At 41.5% G+C, this 21,291-nt stretch overlaps 1 long non-coding RNA gene across 1 annotated transcript in view; it reads left to right on the plus strand.

Annotated features, from left to right (window-relative positions):
• The window catches only part of LOC112545246 (uncharacterized), a 34,721-nt gene extending 13,711 nt beyond the window's left edge, over positions 1–21,010 (plus strand). The window contains exons 2-3 of the long non-coding RNA XR_012906116.2: positions 14,751–14,953; positions 20,689–21,010. This is a non-coding gene — a long non-coding RNA (uncharacterized LOC112545246). The remainder of the gene's footprint in view (positions 1–14,750; positions 14,954–20,688) is intronic.
• Positions 21,011–21,291: the final 281 nt, after the last annotated feature.

A 21,291-nucleotide genomic window follows, 5' to 3' on the forward strand; every position in this document is an offset into this window, starting at 1 on the left:
TTAATAAAGACAAATGCAAAGTGCTCCACTTAGGAAAGAACAATCAGTTTCACACATACAGAATGGGAAGCGATTATCTAGAAAGGAGTACGGCAGAAAGGGATCTAGGGGTTATAGTGGACCACAAACTGAATATGAGTCAGCAGTGTGATGCTGTTGCAAAAAAAGCAAACATGATTCTGGGATGCATTAACAGGTATGTTGTGAGCAAGACACAAGAAGTCATTCTTCTTCTCTACTCTGCAGGAGGAGTAACGGTAGTTCGAATTAGGAGCTTTAATTCGAACTACCTAGCCAGTGCCGTGTGCAGCCGTGGGTAGGTAGTTCGAACTATGGGGCATTTAAAAATGGCGGCGCCCAGGAACATGTAAATAAAGCCCGGGATATTTAAATCCCGGGCTTCATTTGCAAGTTCAAATGACTAAATTAGCCACCCTAGTTTAAACTAGGGTGGCTAGTGTAGACATACCCTAAGGTGCCACAGGAGTGCTCAAGTTACTAACACAGATACCCCTCACACATAGGGAAAAATTGACAAAAGTCACTAGTATGATATAATGTTCTATTAGCCATCAGGAAATAAAGCATAATATAAAATATCCATCTGAGAACTAAATATATGGGAAGATTTTGATTTCCATTACATCTGTGTCATACCAATTTTCACAGTGACACCAATGTTTAAAAAGGGCTACAGGTGTGATCCTGGCAATTACAGGGTGATTTGTACCAGACAAATTGGCTGAAACTACAGTAAAGAAGTATTTCAGAGAGGTAACTATGTTAGTCTCTTTCAGCAAAAACAACAAGGAATCCGGTGCCACTTTAAAAACTAACAATTTGTCAGACACATAGATTAATATTCTTTGTTGGAGAAAAGTCAGCATGTTTTTTTCACAAAGACAAATCATGCTTTATCATTTTGTTAGTGTTCTTGAAGGGGGAACAACAAGCATGTGGACAAGAGGAATCCAGTGATCCTCAGTAAAGGCTCTTAAGCAAAGTAAACTGTCATGGGACAAGAGGAAAGGTCTGTTCAAGGACTGGTAACTGGTTAAAAGATAAGAAAAAAAACAAAAGGATTTTTTTCACATTACATACAATCATCCTGTGGCTCTCTTTGCCAGAGGATGTTGAGAAAGCCAAAACATAAGAATGAAGGAACATAAGAATGGCCATACTGGGTCAGATCAAAGGTCCATCTAGCCCAGTATCCTGTCTGCTGACAGTGGCCAAAGCCAGGTGTCCTGGTGGGGAATGAACAGAAACAGGTAATCATCAAGGCTACTGTCACTCTTTTCCGGAAATGCTTAAAATGCAACAGTTTTCTGTTATAAGTATTTCTGGAAAAAGCACGTCTACATTGGCAGGATGCTTTTCCGGAAAAGCACTTTTTCCGGAAAAGCGTCCGTGGCCAATGTCGACGCGCTTTTCTGGAAAAACGCCCCGATCGTCATTTTCGCGATAGGACCTTTTTTGCGGAAAAGACTACTGTGCTTTCTACACTGGCCCTTTTCTGGAACAGTTTTTAAGGAAAAGGACTTTTGCCCGAACGGGAGCAGCATAGTTTTGCAGAAAAACACTGACAATTTTATAGTAGATCGTCATTGCTTTTCCGGAAAAGCAAGCGGCTAGTGTAGACAACTGGCAAGTTATTCTGGAAAAGCAGCTGCTTTTCCGGAATGAGTGGCCCAGTGTAGACACAGCCCAAGGCTATATCTACACAGCAGCATTATTTCGGAATAATTTAAGTTATTCCGAAATATAAAAGAGCGTATCTACACTGCAAGACTTTATTTCGAAATAATATTGATCTGGAGGACTTCTTACTCCAACTCCTGTAACCCTCATTTTACAAGAAGTAAGTGAAGTTGAAGGAAGAATGTTCTTCCTTCGACTTCCTGCTGTGTAGACAGCGCCAAAAACCAAATTAAGCTATTTCAACTTAGGCTATGCAATTGACATAGCTCAAGTTGAATAGCTTTTTTAGACTTTAGCCCTGCTGGGTAGACATACCCCCAGTGATCTCTCTCCTGTCATCCGTTTCCAGCCCCTGACAATCAGAGGTTAAGGACACCATTCCTACCCAGTATTGATGGACCTAACTTACATGAATTATCTAGCTCTTTTTAAAACCCTATTAAAGTCCTAGTTTTCGCAACATCCTCTGGTAAAGAGTTCCACAGGTTGACTGTCCCACTGCATGGAGACAAACTTCCTTTTGTTTTAAACCTCTACCTATTAATTTCATTTGGTGACCCTTAGTTCTTATATTGTGGGAATAAGTAAATATCATCATCATCAACAACCATGGGCTCAACACCTGTTGTTGACCGATGACTCCCTCACTATTTCCTTCAATTTTTCCCTGTCCAGTGCAGATTGGCTTAGTTTCTGAAGACTAGCTCCACACCAATCTACTGTATCATCTTCCCATTCTCTGTGGGCTCTGCCCCTCCTATTCGGACCATCCATTATGTCTAATACCAGGGTCTTAAGTTTTTGCTCATTGTTCATTCTGCAGATATGTCCAAATAGCTGTATCTAGTTCTCTTTTAAACCCTGTTATAGTCCTAGTCTTCACAACTTCCTCAGGCAAGGAGTTCCACAGGTTGACTATGTGCTGTGTAAAGAACTTCCTTTTATTTGTTTTAAAACTGCTGCCCATTAGTTTCATTTGGAGGCCCCTAGTTCTTATATTATGGGAACAAGTAAATAACTTTTCCTTATTCACTTTCTCCACACCAGTCATGATTGTATAGACCTCTATCATATTCCCCCCAGCCTTCTCTTTTCCAAGCTGAAAAGTCCCAGTCTCTTTAATCTCTCTTCATATGGGACCTGTTCCAAACCCCTAATCATTTTAGTTGCCCTTCTCTGAACCTTTTCTAATGCCAGTATATCTTTGAGCTGAGGAGACCACATCTATATGCAGTATTCCAGATGTGGGTGTACCATGGATTTATATAAGGGAAATAAGATATTCTCCATCTTATTTTCTATCCTTTTTTTAATGATTCCTAACATCCTCTTTGCTTTTTTGGCTGCCATTGCACACTGCATGGACATCTTCAGAGAACTATCCATGATGACTCCACCGTCTCTTTCCTGATTAGTTGTAGCTAAATTAGCCCCCATCATATTATATGTATAATTGGGGTTATTTTTCCCATTGTGCATTACTTTACATTTATCCACATTGAATTTAATTTGTCATTTTGTTGCCCAGTCAGTTTTGTGAGATCTTTCTGAAGTTCTTCACAGTCTGCTTTGGTCTTAACTACCTTGAGCAATTTAGTATCATCTGCAAACTTTGCCACCTCACTGTTTACCCGTTTCTCAAGATCAATTATGAATATGTTGAATAGGATTGGTCCTAGGACTGACCCTTGGGGAACACCTCTAGTTACCCCTCTCCATTCTGAAAATGTACCATTTATTCCTACCTTTTGTTTCCTGTCTGTTAACAGTTCTCAGTCCATGAAAGGATCTTCCCTCTTATCCCATGACAACTTAATTCACATAAGAGCCTTTGGTGAAGGACCTTGTCAAAGGCTTTCTGGAAATCTAAGTACACTATATCTACTGGATCCCCCTTGTCCACATGTTTGTTGACCCCTTCAAAGAACTCGAATAGATTAGTAAGACATGATTTCCCTTTACAAGAAACCATGGACTTTTGCCCAACAAATTATGTCCTTCTATGTGTCTGACAATTTTATTCTTTACTATTGTTTCAACTAATTTGCCCGGTACTGACTTTAGACTTACCAGTCTGTAATTGCCAAGCTCGCCTCTAGAGCCCTTTTTAAATATTGGCATTACATTAGCTATCTTCCAGTCGCTGGGCACAGAAGCTGATTTAAAGCATAGGTTATAAACCATACTTAATAGTTCTGCAATTTCACATTTGAGTTCTTTCAGAACTCCTGGGTGAATGCCATCTGGTCCCGGTGACTTGTTACTGTTAAGTTTATCAATTAATTCCAAAACCTCCTCTAATGATGCTTCAATCTGTGACAAGTCCTCAGATTTGTCATCTACAAAGGACAGGTCAGGTTTAGGAATCTCCCTAACATCCTCAGCCATGAAGACTGAAGCAAAGAATTCATTTAGTTTCTCCACAATGACTTTATTGTCTTTAAGTGCTCCTTTTGTATCTTGATCATTCAGGGGCCCCACTGGTTGCTTAGCAGGCTTTCTGCTTCTCATGTACTTAAAAAACATTTTATTACTTTTTGAATTTTTGGCTAGCTGTTCTTCAAACTCCTTTTTGTCTTTTCTTATTACATTTTTACACTTCATTTGGCAGTGTTTATGCTCCTTTCTATTTACCTCACTAGGATCTGACTTCCACTTTTCAAAAGATGTCTTTTTATCTCTCACTGCTTCTTTTACATGGTTGTTAAGCCACGGTGGCTCTTTTTTAGTTCTACTATGTTTTTTAATTTGGGGTATACATTTAAGTTGGGCCTCTATTATGATGTCTTTGAAAAGTGTCCGTGCAGCTTGCAGGGATTTTACTTTAGTCACTGTAAACTTTAATTTCTGTTTAACTAACCTCCTCATTTTTGCATAGTTCCCCTTTTTGAAATTAAATGCTACAGTGTTGGGCTGCTGAGGTGTTCTTCCCACCACAGAAATGTTAAATGTTATTATATTATGGTCACTATTTCCAAGCAGCCCTGTTCTGGTTACCTCTTGGACCAGATCCCGCGCGCCACTCAGAACTAAATCAAGAATTGCCTCTCCCCTTGTGGGTTCCTGTACCAGCTGCTCCAAGAAGCAGTCATTTAAGGTATCAAGAAATTTTGTCTTTGCATCTAGTCCTGAGGTGACATGTACCTAGTCAATATGGGATCATTGAAATCTCCCACTATTATTGAGTTCTTTATTTTGATAGCCTCTCTAATCTCCCTTAGCGTTTCATAGTCATTATTACTGTCCTGGTCAGGTGGTCGATAATAGATCCCTACTGTTATATTCTTATTAGAGCAGGGAATTACTATACATAGTGATTCTATGCAACATATTGATTCATTTAAGATTTTTGCTTCATTTGATTCTAAATTTTCTTTCACATATAGTGCCACTCCCCTACCCGCATGCCCTGTTCTGTCCTTCCGATATATTTTGTACCCCATTGATTGTCCTCACTCCACCAGGTTTCTATGATGCCTATTACATCAGTATCCTCCTTTAACATGAGGCACTCTAGTTCACCCATCTTATTTTTTAGACTTCTAGCATTTGTGTACGAGCACTTTAAAAACTTGTCACTGTTTATTTGTCTGCCCTTTTCTGATGTATCAGGTTCTTTTTTATGTGAATATTTTTCATCTGATCTGGCCCATACTTTATACTCTTTCATCCTCTCCTCCTGACTAAAACCTAGAGAATCTCTGTCAATAGACTCTCCTCTAAGAAATGTCTCTGTCCGATTCACGTGCTCCTCAGCACCAATCGGCTTTCCCCTATCTCTTAGTTTAAAAACTGCTCTGCAACCTTTTTAATGTTAAGTGCCAAAAGTCTGGATCCACTATAGGCTCCTCCTATCCCAAAAGTTTCCCCAGTTCCTTATAAAGCTAAACCCCTCCTCCCTACACCATTGTCTCATCCATTCATTGAGACTCTGAAGCTCTGCCTGCCTACCTGGCCCAGTGCATGGAATGGGAAGCATTTCTGAGAATGCCACCATAGAGGTCCTGGATTTCAGTCTCTTTCCTAGCAGCCTAAATTTGGCCTCCAGGATGTCTCTGCTACCCTTCCCTATGTCAATGGTACCTACCTGTACCACGACCACCGGCTCCTCCCCAGCACTACACATAAGTCTATCTAGATGCCTCAAGAGATCCACAACCTTCGCATGAGGCAAGCAAGTCACCATACATTTCTCCTGGTCATTGCAAACCCAGCTATCTACATTTCTAATGATCGAATCTCCCATTACTATCAACTGCCTTTTCCTACTGACTGGAGTTCCCTCCCCCAGAGAGGTAACCTCAGTGCAAGAGGATACCCCAATATCTGTAAGGAGCGTCCCGACTATGGGAAGATTTCCCTCTGTTCCCATTAACTACTCTCCTTCTATGAGCCTTTCATCCTCCTTGATAGCGCAGGGGCTGTCTGACTGGAGGTGGGACAATTCTACAGTGTCCTGGAAAGCCTCATTTACGTACCTCTCTGTCTCCCTCAGCTCCTCCAGTTCAGCCACTCTGGCCTCCAAAGCCTGTATGCGTCTCTGAGGGCCAGGAGCTCCGTGCACCAAATGCACATATATACCACCCGCCCACAGGGCAGGTAATCATACATGCTGCACTGAGTGCAGTAAACAGGATAGCCCTCACTCTGCTGCTGAGCTTCTGCCTGCATGCTCTCCTACAGCTACCTAAGTTATTGATAGGGTTTCTAGTTAATCAAAACTTCCTGATTTAAAATGTTTAAACTAAACTATAAAGAATGGCCCCTTCCCACTGCCCTTCCAAACTCCCTCTCAAAGCTACCTGGTTACTGATTCACTGCTTTATAAAGCCCTGGCCCGCCTGATAGCCCTGCCCCCTGATTAAGGTTCAGCCAATTAACAGAGGCTTCTAGATTTCAAACCTTTAGAAGCTCACACTGCAGCCAGAGCACATGCTCCTTCAAGCAAACAAACAAAACAAACAGACAAACACAAGCTCAACACACAGCAAGTAACCCCAAACACACATCACAGACAGCCATTTACCTCAAGGGTCCCATATTTGCTCCTTCTTTACCTGGAGAACTCTCTCAAAACTCCCTGTTTGCTGCTCCTGTTCGCAAAGCTCATAGGTATCACTAGTACCCAGCAGCTACCAGCAGCAAAGTACACGGGGCTAGAGCCTGAGAATTGCAGGCTTCCTCATCATGTATATGGGATCATCACAAGGAAGACAGTACCAGCCTACGGCAGAGAAACCAACAAAGATATGGGTCAGTAGTTCTGGATAGTAGCAGCCCAAAGATCTCTCCCATGAGAAGGACTTGATTTTAATAGTACCATATGAATTATATGGACTAAGCCATCCAATGTGTTTGAAAGCAGCCAGTACAATAGACTAGCAGTTGCTTACATGGGGGTCTAGTCTTGGAACCCTTGGATAGGAGGTTTCACTGAAGTCTGTATCATTTCTCATGTCTGGTGTTTAAAGGCAGTGTTAATGGCTCTATCGTCAGTGCGCTCACATTCATTTAGGGAAAAATCCTATGGCGTTTCAGTCATACAACAAAGTAAGCACTGAGAGTAAGCACTTTTTAGATGTGAAGCATATTTTAAAATTTTTAAAAACTCATTTTTGTAGTGAAAAGTGGGCCACCGCCATGGAATTCTACCACAATAATAGAGATAATCCTCTACAATAGAGATAATCCTATTGTATTTTGACATACTGGGTATAACCTGTAGGAAGCAGCTAACCCTTAGAAAACAACTGAGCCAAAGACAGATTTAAGCTGCTCTAAATTTGAAATCTCTTATTCATATGTAACTTCAGGCACATGAAGTTCAAATTATTGCAACGGGACTGGCAGGAAACTAGAGTTCAGAACATACGTAAATATTTGCCGCATCAGAAGATGAAGGAGAACTGCATTACATCTGATAATAAGCATTTTTCCAAATACTAACAGTGTATGACCAGACAAACAGAGTTTGGTTTGCAATAACAGTAGGTATATCCATAGAAGAGGGCATTGACTGCCCTTTTTTTATATTTCCATAAAGTGACAAGCATTTCACATAAACAAAACAAATTACATTCCATTTTTATAAACAGAAAGTCTGCAAAACTGGTCTTCTTAATAAGATAGAGATACTTAATGCTCTCAATTCACATTAAACTCAATTAAAGTTTAGGTCACTAACATCTCTGAGTCCAAGAAGCAGATGGTTTTAAAAGTATACTGACACATGAAAAAATAAAGACATTGTTTATGAAAATAAATGCAAAGGACCAACTGTTTCCATGAAAAAGCCAAACTATATTTAACATATCAAAGACATAACATGTCATTTAATGGAAATAACATAAGAAAGGAGGATAGTATATAACACACGGATAGCAAAATGCATAGAAGTCTTTATTGTAGCCAGAATACTGATATCACTAAATGTTCCGTAATTCCATCAAGGACAGGTGAAAAAAATAGGTAATGATTCTATATAATAACCAGTTCTGCGTACATTTTAAGGAATAAAATGAAAGGCTGAGAACAGCTATTTTGTCTAGCTAAAAGCCTTATAATGAGAATAGTGGAAAGAGCATAAATTAATAGCTTTCTACTGCAAAATACTAAAGGAGAATCCATCACAATTCTCAATCAGCCTCTGGCAGGGCCTTTCCTTCACATATATTTGATGTTTGCATGCTTTCCATAGTGATGCAATTTACATTTAACTCATGTTTATCCAGATATTTGAGACAGGATGACACAGACAGGTGGTTACCCAACAATCAGGTTAGTTGATATGCCCATCCCACCACATAGTATACAGAGATAAACTTTAGCTAAATTGTGTAAATAAATGCTTTGTTTTAAGAAATAAAATCAAAGATATTATTCCAGTCTTTTTTGACTGTTTTTAGATTTGATAAATAAATTGACTTATAGTTTAAGGGCCAGATATTCAAATGCTCAGCACTTAGAATTGGGGCTAGATTTTCATAAGAGATTAGCACACAGTTGTTCCCGTTGTCACACTTATGGATAGATTTTCAAAGGAGCTCAGTTAAATGGGAGGTGAATTCTTTCAAAAAATCTGATCCTAAAAGGATCCTATTTTGAGTTGAAAATTCATTATAGAAATAATGAAGTATTTGTTGTGGGAGAAAATAAGATTTGCCACTTATCAGGAATTCCCTCACCCCCTCAATTGTTGTAACGTTTCATTTCAACAGAAGTTGTCCAATGAGTTTTACTCAGTCTTCACCGAGGAAAATGTGACAGTATATTGTCCTACTTATCAAAATCCCCCCTTTTATAATCTGGCACCATCATTTGGATTCAATAGGCTTTATGCTAAAGGTTAGAGAGCTTACTTAATTAAGTCTATGCTAAACTCCAGCACGCTAGTGTGCACAAAATCAGATCTTAAATACATAAGGACCCATTTCTGGGTCAAATAAACTGTCCATCTAGCCCAGCATCCTGCCATCCAGCAGAACCAGATGCTTCAGAGTGAATGAACAGAACAGTAAAAATTATCAAGTGATCCATCCACCTGTCCTTCGGTCTAAACTTCGGGCTGTCACAGGGTTAGAATCATAGGGCTAGAATGGATCTTGAGAGGTCATCTAGTCCAGTCATCTGCACTGATAGCAGGACTAAGTATTATATAGACTATCCCTGACAGGTGTTTGTCTAATCTCCTCTTAAAATCGCCAATGATAGAGATCCCACAACCTCCCCAGGCAATTTATTACAGAGTTTAGCCACCTTGACAGTTAGGAAGTTTTTCCTAATGTCCAACTGAAAAATTCTCTGCTGCAGTTTAAACTCATTGCTTCCTGGGCTATCATCAGAGATTAAGAACAATGTTCTCCCTCTTCCCTGTAGCAACCTCTTATGTAATTGGACACTCTTATCATGTCCCATGTCAGTCTTCTCTTTTCCAGACTAAACAAACCAATTTTTTTCAACATTCCGTCAGATATCATGTTTTCTAGATCTTTAATCCTTTTTATTCCTCTTCTCTGGATTTTTTCCAGTTTATCCACGTTTCCTGAAATGTGATGCCCATAAATGGATCCAATAGTCCAGCTGAAACAATTTCAGTGTGGAGTAGAGCAGAATTAATGTTAGTGTCATATTTGCAACACTCTTGCTATGATATAAGCCTTTTTTGGGTGGGGGGCAACAGTGTTATACTGTTGACTCATATGATCCACTATGACCTCTAGGTTCCTTTCTCCACTACTCTTTCCTAGGCAGCCATTTCCCATTTTGTATGTGAGCAACTGATTGTTCCTTCCTATTTGCAGTATTTTGCATTTGTCCTTATTGAATTTCATCTTCTTTACCTCAGACTATTTCTCCAGTTTGTCCTGATCATTTTAATCCTAGCCTCCAAAGAACTTGCTAGAGGTAACCTCCGAGATTGGTATCATCCACAAACTTTTTAAGTGCACTGTCTATGACACTATCTAAACCACTGGTGACAATATTGAACAGAATCAGACCCAGAAATGAACCCTGCAGAACCCTGTTGGTTCTCGGTTCGGTAAAATGACAGGAGTCCAAGAGGCTTAAGGCCAAATACCCAGTGAAAAATACCAAATGATGGCAAGACAACAAGTGTTAACAAAGATGGAATGATTTATTAAATTGAACAACTAAAAGATCAATTACCCAATATTTGCTACAAAACAATTGAACCACAACAATTTTTAAAACTTTACCTAAGTTACAGCTAAGTTAAATATATACACATTTCAAAAACTGTTTCTTTAAACACACTGAACACTGACAAATGATAAAGGTAAAAGTTATAACTGAGCGATATATTTTCTAACCTGTCTCTTTTAAACCACTTAACAAACAGTGAGGGTAAATTAAGTACTTACAAACCCAGCAACGACACGGCACAAAGACATACAAGGAATTGGAGCATGCTCGAGATTCGTACACCTCTTTTTTTTTATTCATCTCTTTTTTTGATTCGGTGGGTGGGAGCAGCCTTCAGGTGATCAGTCCTAAGCCAGACTCAGATTCTGTCTTCCAATATTTGGGACTCCTCCCCAAGCTTAGGGATCAGAGGATTTTATGTTATTGATGCTTTCCTATTACCATATTTGGTATTGTTTGTGCTCTGGGAGTGGCATGGGTGTGGTCTGGGTGCAGCCTGGGGTGTGGTGTGATGCCCATATATGGTGTTGAGTGCTGGATTCTGACAAGCCCCATTTTATTGGTAGATAAGTCTTGTTGCTATCCATGTGACGCGGTGAGGTTGCTGCAGTAGATCTCGGCTATGTGCATGAGGCCTGGCCAAGAGAACTCATACTTGACAAACCCTATTTGTTATACCCTTTCAGCTTGACAGTGAACCATTGATAACTACTCTCTGCAAATGGTTTTTCAACTGGATATGCACTCACCATATGGTAGATCCATATAAGATGTATTTCTCTAGTTTTTTTATAGGAAGATATCAAAAGCTTTATTAAAGTCAAGATAGACCACATCTATCACATCCTCCTCATCCACAGATTTGTTACCATATTAAAGAAAATGATCAGGTTCGTTTGATATGATTTGTTCTTGGCAAATCCATGCTGACAGTTATTTATCACTTTATTATCTTCAAAGTGTTTGCAAATTGATTGCTTAATTATTTTCTCCATTACCTTTCCGGATACAGAATTAAATTGACTGGCCTGAAGTTAGGCTTACCAGCCTATAAATGCCAGGTCATCTCTGGAACCTTTTCTAAAAATCAGTGTTACACTAGCTAGCCTCCAGTCATCTGGTACAGAGGCTGATTTAAGGGATTATGTCATTTCCATGTTGTGCAAATGATATCATAAAACTGCAGTAATATAATCAATGGCAATGCTATAGGTCTCAGCAGGCTATCTGTGTTAGTCTGAATATGCAAAAACAATGAGTCCTATGGCAACTTAAAAATTAACAGATTTATTATGGTATAAGCTTTTGTGGGTAAAGCCCACTTTATCAGATGAATTGGAGGGATCATTACAGAGGAAGGGATATATATATACTACTATACGTACTACTTTAACAAAAGAAGGGAGTCACGTATGAAGAGTAGGGCCAGTGTTAATGAGGCCAATTCAGTTGTCATTTCAGCATTAGACCTGCCATTTTCTGTTTCAAAGTTCTTTATTTTTGGGTCAGTACTCTGGCACGTGTGGAATGGATTTGAATTCTTACAGTAGATCGCCCAAGTACCCAAGGACTAAATTTGTCTCTGATGTATTGCCATTTCATAATCTGTACAATATAATTTAGTACAATTCAGTGTTGAACACCCCACCAAAATCAAATGATAAAGATTAGTGAGTTTTGGGTTCCTAGCAATGTCTTAGTGTAAGCAAAGGATAGCCCCAGATCATACAAATGCCTGTACTGATAATGAAGTTTGAACTGACTTAAATTTAAGGTTTACTCCTGGCTCCCCATGATACCAATGCCCACATTCCCTATTTGTTTAAATTGAAGAAAAATGTGGAGCATGTAACTATGATGAAAAGTTCCGCTTCCAAGTTTCAAGAGAAGGAAAAAGCTCTAATTTGAGGACAAAAATTCTTGGACAGTATAGAGACAAATGATTCATCTGCTTTCTCTGATACCAATTCGGAAGCGAATAATATTTCATTTTTTTTCAGAATTTTCTTTTTTGGTGCTCATCTCCAGATTGCTAGTCCCTCTGTCACTGTATGGAGCCTGCTTCCAATTCCACATTACACTGTAAGATTAATTAAAAGAGCATTCGATACAAAATAATTTACAGAAAAAAGTGCTGGACACTTTGCTTACTGTTTTGACTAGTGCTTTAAATTTTGGCATTTTACTTGCACAGCTAAAACAATTTGCTCTAAAGAAAATTTGAAAAATCTTTGTCTAGAATCCAGGCTTGCAACTCTGTTTCTCTGGGTATCCAACTGCCATCTTTCAAAGTGAACTGCTCGTGTTCTCTACCATCCACTTTGTTTTCTCCAGTCAACAACCCCTGAGTTTCCCCATCTCCCAGACTCACAATATCAGTGCCATTTTGACTCCTTTTTTTTTAATAAGGTCTCTGAACTGTAGCCAGATGCATTTCACTTTTAAGTGAAATTTGGCCCTATGCAGTGGCACGCCAGGCTGTGTAGCGCTTACACCTTCACAATGAAGTGTGTGACTTAAGGAGTGCAGCAGATTTGCCAGCCCTTTTCACGCAGGTGAAACCCTTCATTTGTCTTTGATCAGAACAAGTAGTTTCCTTGCATCTTGTCTTGTACTCATCCAGTATATTCAATGTGCTGCTGCTAAAATTATCCTTTTTTTCTCCACTGGCCTGACCCTGTCAGATCTTCCCTGGTAAAATCCCCTCACACTCTACTTCAAGTTGAACTGCTTCTTTTAAATCCAGGACAACTTTACCTGTGCCCAAATCTTTACTATCATTCCCATGACTTCCATTCTAACTCCCCAATTTTATCTTTCTCCCAGTTGTGTGTGTTTTGTCTCCCATGCTGCTCCTTTTGCTTAGTTCTGTCTTCTCTGGGTTGGACATCAAATGAGGGCCTATCTTCAAACCTCTCACAGAACACACTTCTTCCTGGAAGTCTTCTAATAGTTAACTTATTGAGTTTATTCTAATAAACTAACCTATTTTAGGGGTCACCGATGAATTGTCTCTCAGAGATTCCACTCTGCTTCTGATCTGCCACTACTCAGGAGAGGCAGATAATTGAACGCAAAGGGATCTTATTTTTTAAGAGACCCCAATGCAAAGGAGCATATATTTACATATTTTCTAACATACTACTGTTATTTTATAACATGAGTTTTGCTTGCCATATGTTTCTAAGGGATGGTGGTGTTTTGTTTGGCACGTATTGCCCTTTGATTAAAAGAGCTATTTGCCACTGTGGTGTAGAATGAAACTTCAATCCATATTCTCCACTACATATTTGTTCACTATTTTGCTTTGCTTGCCTCTCTCTTCAAATTCAATTAACCATCATCTATTTTCATTTAATCTCTCCGTGTTGTGTGCAAGGTATTGCTGCTGCTGCCGCTGCTTCTTCCCAACTGCCTTTTGTTCAGGTGAAACCCACCCACACAGAAAGCCAATAAAAGGGGAAAAGGAAAAAAAACAATTACAAACACAGTTTTGCCACAGGTGTGTGTCCAACTCTCCACCCCCCCCCCCCCCCCGCCATACAACCATTTCTTTTCTCCAGCACAAACCTGTGGCATCCCAGAGGCTCTCACTGGCTGTTCCCCGGAGCTAAAACGTCAGAGGACAAAGAGAATCCATGGGCGGCACCCTCCATGAGTCTCTCACACAAAGCAGGAATGACAGCTGTACCATGCCTATGCTTTCATTTAATTATCAGGTCTCAATTAACACCCTGCCACTATATCTGTTTGTTCTGCTTTGCTCCATTTCCCAGAGCCTGATGAAGAGCGTGAGAGTCTCAAAAGCTTTGCCCATTTTAGCTGTAGTTTATCCAATAAAATGATTTGATATGTGAAAAGCTGTGGGGGGCGGTTCTCCTTGTTCTTTGTCTGCTGAACTAAACTTGTCCCATACACACAGAGCATCTAAAATTCCCCAATACGTCTGTCAATTAAATTAAAAGTGATCTTTTATATCAGGGGAAGAATGTTGTTAAATCCAATCTCCAAAACAAAATTCTATTCACTTGTATTGGCCTCTTATCCCCCTCACCCGCCCTTATTATTCCCTTCATCCTCTGCTGCTTACTTTCTGATTCCTCAGTGTATGTTGTTATGCGAGAGTGCCAGAGGGTGAATAGTCAGTGCCAGATATTGAAGGGAATTTCATACTTAAGTAAAATTATCACATATCAGCAGATTTCTACCTTAGAAAAAGAAAGGATCTTTATATATCTTAAGTTGAAATCTTTAAAGTATTAACAAATGTTTTATCTAAGGATCAAACATCTTTTGAAGAATTGCGGATAAAGCACAGCAGCCTCTCTGCTGGGTTCAGCCTGCAGAATTTTCTCTCCAGTTAATGTGTCATTTTCTCTACATAGAGAGGAAATTTGGACCCCTCCTATCCCTGCTCCTCTTCCCTCATGTTCCAGGCCCCAAATGCCTCTAGGTTTCTACTGCACAGAGGCAGATGGACCACAGAAAGCCTGCAACCCTCTGCGAATTATTGGACAAGCCCCACACCACTTTACAGGACCTCGGGGGAAATGTCATGGACAAACTAAAGGGAGCAGGGGCTTAGCAGGTAAGTCCACACAATGTCACTAGCAAAGTCCTGTATACAAGCAGACTACATCTATTACTTCCCATATAACATCTCGCATCAAATTTATACTAAGTATATGTTGGCTGCTTCATGTTAGGGACGATGATTGTATCCCATTGATTTCAACATAATTTAGGTGCCCAATCTTTTAGGCCATTTGAAAATCCCACTACACACTTACCTGCATTCTACCTACCTCTTCAAGTACTTCCTAAATAAAAACAGAAATAGTGTGATGAGGATAAGAAACAGACAGATGCATAATACTGAGAAGGACCGCTATGAGGTGAGTTGGTATATAGGATTTTAATTTTTTGTGAGCCTCCAGGAGTACTATCCAAACAGAAGTCTTCTTTTCCCACTTCCACCTTTTTCTTAGATGAATCATTCTGCCTCCATTCCAAGCCTTGGCTAGTTACACTGAGCAGTTTATTGGATGCAGAGAATAAAGTATTATGACAACAAAATGTTAGTGGAATTTTCCATCCATCACAAATATATTACTTGTCTGAACGTGTTTTCTGATTTTAAATTGCCTTTATGAAGTTGACAGTAGCTGTGCTTATATTTAAATTACTCAACTACATGGCTACATTCAGCACTGAAATTAACTATAAAGTGCAACAAGCCCTACAGAAAACTGTACTTACAATGCACTTTCAGTCACTTTGACTGTGCCATTTCTCTGCATCTTTCATAACTCTCATTCACTCGGGTTACTTGTAGTATTTCACCAACAGCCACGAGGTAGATGGGTTCCTCCATTGAGGGGACTGATCCCTTAAGTACCAGGACTCATAGCTGACTTGTGGCAGCTCTCAGGAGGTGTACCGCTCTTTCCTCCCCCACTTCTCCTGCCAAAATTTTAATTACTAAATGTGGTGCCTCCTCTTGCCCCCTCCATGTACTTCTGGGTGGCCCTCCTTTACCCCTCCTGTCACCGTCACCCATCGCCTATGCCAGGATGTATTTTACACTGCCTGGGAGAGAATGCACAACTAGACTTGACAATATCAGTCTCTTGGAAACCTATGTGGCAATATTTGTAGGAACACCCACTGCTGAGTTTGGGAGCCTTATATTACAAACTGCTCACACAAAATGAATGTGCCAGAAAAAATGGCACTACTTCAAGACCAACTTTTTGACATTATTTTGCCTTATTTAGTTTGCAAAGCTCCTTATGAGAGATTCTCTCCCTTTCAAGAAAGCTAATTCTAATGTTTCTCCTTCCAACTCAACTTTTCATGGTAATGAATTAAGTGGACAATACAGTTCCCAAAGAGACATCTAAGGGAACACTGCATTCAGACACCTATGGCTGATAGTATCAGAGGGGTAGCCGTGATAGTCTGAATCTGCAGAAGCGATGAGGAGTCCTGTGGCACCTTATAGACTAACTGAAGTGTAGGAGCATAAGCTTTCGTGGGCAAAGACCCACTTCGTCAGATGTGCATCTGACGAAGTGGGTCTTTGCCCACGAAAGCTTATGCTCCTACACTTCAGTTAGCCTATGGCTGATACTTGCCCTCTGACTTGAGCTAAGAGCTCAGGCTGTGCAGCTGTTGACTGCAGCGTAAATTTTGGGCTAGGGCTGCAACCCAAGCTCTGGGACCATTCTCAAAAGTTTTGGAGCTTGGGCTGCAGCCCAGGCCCAGTAATCGACACTGCAATAAAACAGCCACACAGCCAAAGCTCTGCGAGTCTCTGCAGGAATCAGCCACAGAGCTCCAGGAAGGTGTTGTTCTGTATGTTGAAGTTCTGGAGCCACTGCTGGTTGTCCCATTGCTCCATGATGATCTGGTCCCTCCAGTCAGTACTGGTCTCCCATCACCAGAAGCAGCAGTGCATGGTGTGTGCAGGGGAGTGTGAGAGACTGTGGTGCGTGCACCTGTGGTGCAGCCACACGTGTCAAACGGCAGCATAAACATACCCTAAAGGTGAGTTAGGTGGTTGTAGGGGGAAAAATGGTTCTTGTTTTAAGGATATAATTCATTTAAAGAAGCAGGTAACAGGAGGGCACCATTTGCTGCTATTATCATCATAGAAATTAAAACAAAAGGACCATTAGCGTAACACTTTTTGTGTTCTGTGATTACAAGAAATGGCATTAGGGAGGCTGTCAGAAAGTATTACAGTGGCACAATACAGGGCAGGGAATAAGCACAAAGGCCAAGAGAGAGCAAGATGTTTTCCTCTGTTGGGAGACTACACACACATATGACATGAAATTAAATTTGCTGTTTCCCAAGTTACATTTTCTCATTTAAAAAAAAATTAAACAATAGGTTTTAATTATTTTTCACATTTCATTTCTGCCTTGTAAAAATGTCTGCAGTTAGTTAGCTGGTGAGAAGAGTAAATTATCCCCCAGTAAAGAACTAGAAGATTCTGTGACTAGAGAATGTATCTTATTCTGTGAGGGCACCTGACTTGCCATTCTCACTTCAGGTTTCACAGTATGAAAGTGATAAGTCCGTGGATAAAGCACAGCACATTTTCCACATAAATTACTTAGGGATGGCAGAGCTACTGTTCCATAGAGCAGTGTACATGTGTGATCATTTCGGATTTTACCGAGCTGTACTGATTTATCTGAACCAGCAGAGATGACTGAAATACACAGCCAGCACTGTGTACTGTACAATGGATGGTGTACTGTACAATGAATAGTCTCCATTCAGGCATTTATTGCTTTTAATTATGTATCATGTTGTGGGGCATTTTTCTCCTTGATAAGCTGCGCTGGAGAACTGGTCAAGATCAGATTTACTCATTAAACTGTTCCCTAATCATAATGGGCCAAAAATGTAAAGCCTCAGAAGCAAGGTTTGGAGCAGAGGATCTCTCTCTAGAGGTTAGTTATGATTACATCAAATTTTAGTGGTTTGGGTTGAAATTTTCCAGGCTGATTTTCCAGGAATAGTCAGCCTGAGGCAGTCAGACATCCTTTAGCGAGAATAAAATGGGGGTAGAGGCCATTTTGTCTATGTTTAAAAAAATCTGGTAACCTTTACACTGAAAAGCCTTAGCATTGTCATGCTTTGGAGCCAGGAGTTGAAAGTGTATATGAGTGTGTGCATACATGCAACATGATGTCAACCATTTTTTCCATTCCAGTGAAGACTCACCTAAATGTAGTGAATTTATAGGCCTAAATAAAAAAAAAACTCAGTTCCCACATGTTTAGAAGAGGTTTGTTAAGAATTTGGCGGCAAATTGTCCAAAGACTCTTTCTGCACTGAGCATCCTCCAGTTGCAGGGACTTAGCAGGACTTTCGCTGAAATTGCTTCTTGCAACCAGAGCAGTTGTGGCACTGGACACAGGAGCAGAGAGACTATTTATCCTATGCCCTCAATTCCACACACCACTGACACCCAAGCAGGGAAGGAGCAGAGGAGGCAAACTAACTAAGGGTATATCTACATTACAGAGTTATTTTGAAATAATGTAAGAAGGTGTCATATGGTTCAATTCAGTGAGATCTGAGGGAAACTAGGACACACTACAAAGACTTAACCACTTCCTTAAGGTATGTCTACACTACCCTCCTAGTTCGAACTAGGAGGATAATGTAGGCATACCGCACTTGCAAATGAAGCCCGGGATTTGAATGTCCCGGGCTTCATTTGCATAAGCGGGGCGCCGCCATTTTTAAAACCCCGCTCGTTCGAACCCCGTGCAGCGCGGCTACATGGGGCACGAACTAGGTAGTTCGAACTAGGCTTCCTAGTTCGAACTACCGTTACGCCTCATTCCACGAGGAGTAACGGTAGTTCGAACTAGGAAGCCTAGTTTGAACTACCTAGTTCGTGCCCCGTGTAGCCGCGCCGCACGGGGTTCGAACGAGCGGGGTTTTAAAAATGGCGGCGCCCCGCTTATGCAAATGAAGCCCAGGACATTCAAATCCCGGGCTTCATTTGCAAGTGCGGTATGCCTACATTACCCCGCTAGTTCGAACTAGCGGGGTAGTGTAGACATACCCTTATTTATTGCAAGCCTTTACGCAGTTACTACACAATCAAAGCCTTAAAGACTATAAATCCTGAAAGCAATTAATAAACTATAAAACAATGCAAAAGCAGTTAATGAAAAGTTTCATACAATATTCAAGCCTATTTCTTATTGAAAGCCAATCAATACAATCTCTTCAACTCAGCTCGCTTACAGATCACCCATACCACAGCTTTACAACGCCAGACAGGAGGTCATGGCCTCTTTATTTTCCCACTCTTCAAGGTGCCCACAATTATTGCCATCAGGATGAATGGTGTTCACGTCTAGTTGCAAAGAGGACTTGTGGGCTAATCCGACTCGCTACCTCCCATCAATTCTGTTTACAATGCCTATTTTTATAGCAAAGCTAGATGTGGTTATGTCCATAATTGCCACATACTTTACTAGCTAAAGTTAATTCCCTATTCTGCAAACTATTGCTACGCTGGCTTTTAAAATTATCTTATTTATCTGGACCCTAACATGTGTGGTTATCTTCAAGTTGTTTATCTATTTGTGGCAGGCATTTCTGATAAATGCAAGATGTGTCCGTTATTTTGCTCCCTGTTCCTACAAGTTGTAGCAAAATTCTGGAAAATTTCAGCCATGCTTGTTATTTATGGTAACAGTTAGCAGTCTCAGTATTTGCTCACTATTTCTGGTTAGGTCCTACCCAATGGCGTAAGAGCAAAAGGTTACATTTCCATGTACTTATGTTGTCTGGGGCAGATACGTCACATCATGGGAGGGAGGTTGGTCCCTTCTTCCCCTCATTCACTCTGGCCTGGAGATGCCAGTCATCAGCCTCCAGGAGGCCAAAGCTGTAAATGAGGAGTAAGAGGAGGCCAGCCAGGACATGATGCCCGCCAGCCAGGAGATCTTGTTCTCCCTGAAGCCAGTACCCCTTTCCCAGTAGGTCTCCCAAGTAGCGCTTGGACGAGGCTGGGAAAGGCCCATTCGGTGAGTTCTACTACTTTTCCTAGACACAGGTGGGAGGAGACATGGGGGGAGATGAGGGAGTCGTGCTCCTCATTCATCCTTCTTGGCCTAAGGATCACACAGAAGCCTGTGCACAAGGGTGCACATGGAGCACCAGTCTGGACAGACAACCACATGAGGCTGCTGCACAGGAAATAGCTGCTGCTTCTCACAGTGTTTCTGGAGAGGCATGCCTTACTCCTGACTCTGTGGTGGGATACCTTCCCACCACAAGCCACCTCTAAGGAGGCTGAGATCATGGACGCACACAGCAGTGCTTCACATGGCATACAGTCATGCCCGCACTCTCGGGGCAGCATCCACTTCCTGTCAAGTGCAGCAAAGTGAAGGACACCAAGCCTCTGTAGAGGAGCCTGTCAGGAAGAAGGAAGCAGAGGAGACCCTGTAGCACACTCTCCACAAAGCAGAATCTGCTGCTCTCACACACCTCCCCCAATACCATCCTTGCCTCTCATCCCCCTCTCTCTGTGGGATGATTCCAGTGTCAGAGCTGGTGTGTGCATGGCACACAGGGAAGCCAAGCCACACCATCCTGGCCTGGCTGACACCTTCCCAAGCCTGCTTGTCCCTGGAGCATGGGGGTAGCGAGGCTCCTCTGGGATGCCCAGGCCCTGCAGGGCATTGCCTGCTGCATAGGCCAAAGATGGCCTTGCTTAAAGAGCTTTGCCATTGTCTGAACCGAGCGCTTGTGATGTTAGTTCACACATTTTCTTCACAGCTGGGCCAGCTGTGAATGGGGTGCATGCAACACCTCCCGTGCCATCCTCCCAACCCTGTGAGACCCACTAGCAAAGGTGACCCCAGGATGACCTGACAAGGGAATAGCTGGAGTGCCTCCATTCCTTCTACAGGAACTTTGAGGAGGACCACCAGGAGCACCATACTGACCAGGAGCTGCATCACACCATCTGGGAGCAGCTATCCCGGCAGAACAAGAACATCCCTGAGCCCTCTTCCCCCTCCTTCCCTCTCCTGCGTTCTTTCTCCAGTCCCTCCCCAGTTCTAGACTTCCAAAATAAAAATCAGAGCACTTATTGTTTCAAACAAAAAGTCTGGTTTATTTGGTCTGCAGGAGAGGGGAAAGTGGGGAAGGGAGGGATGGGAGAGGAAAGACACAGAAAGGCTATGCAGAGGCCCCTTGTGAGGAGGCCTGGGAGAGAGTTTCACAGCTGGCCATGTCCGAAAATCTCCCTCAGAGACTCCCAGAAGTGCACAGCCCTCTGACGGGCTTGCTAGATGGCAGTGGTTAGTGGCTGCTCAAAGGCCCTTGCAAGCTGCTCAGCCTCTGCCCCCCACCCTGGCAGGAAGATCCCCTCTTGTT

Source organism: Pelodiscus sinensis, chromosome 9 (assembly GCF_052426305.1).
Source record: "Pelodiscus sinensis isolate ZL-2025 chromosome 9, ASM5242630v1, whole genome shotgun sequence".
In the NCBI taxonomy this organism is placed as follows: domain Eukaryota; kingdom Metazoa; phylum Chordata; order Testudines; family Trionychidae; genus Pelodiscus; species Pelodiscus sinensis.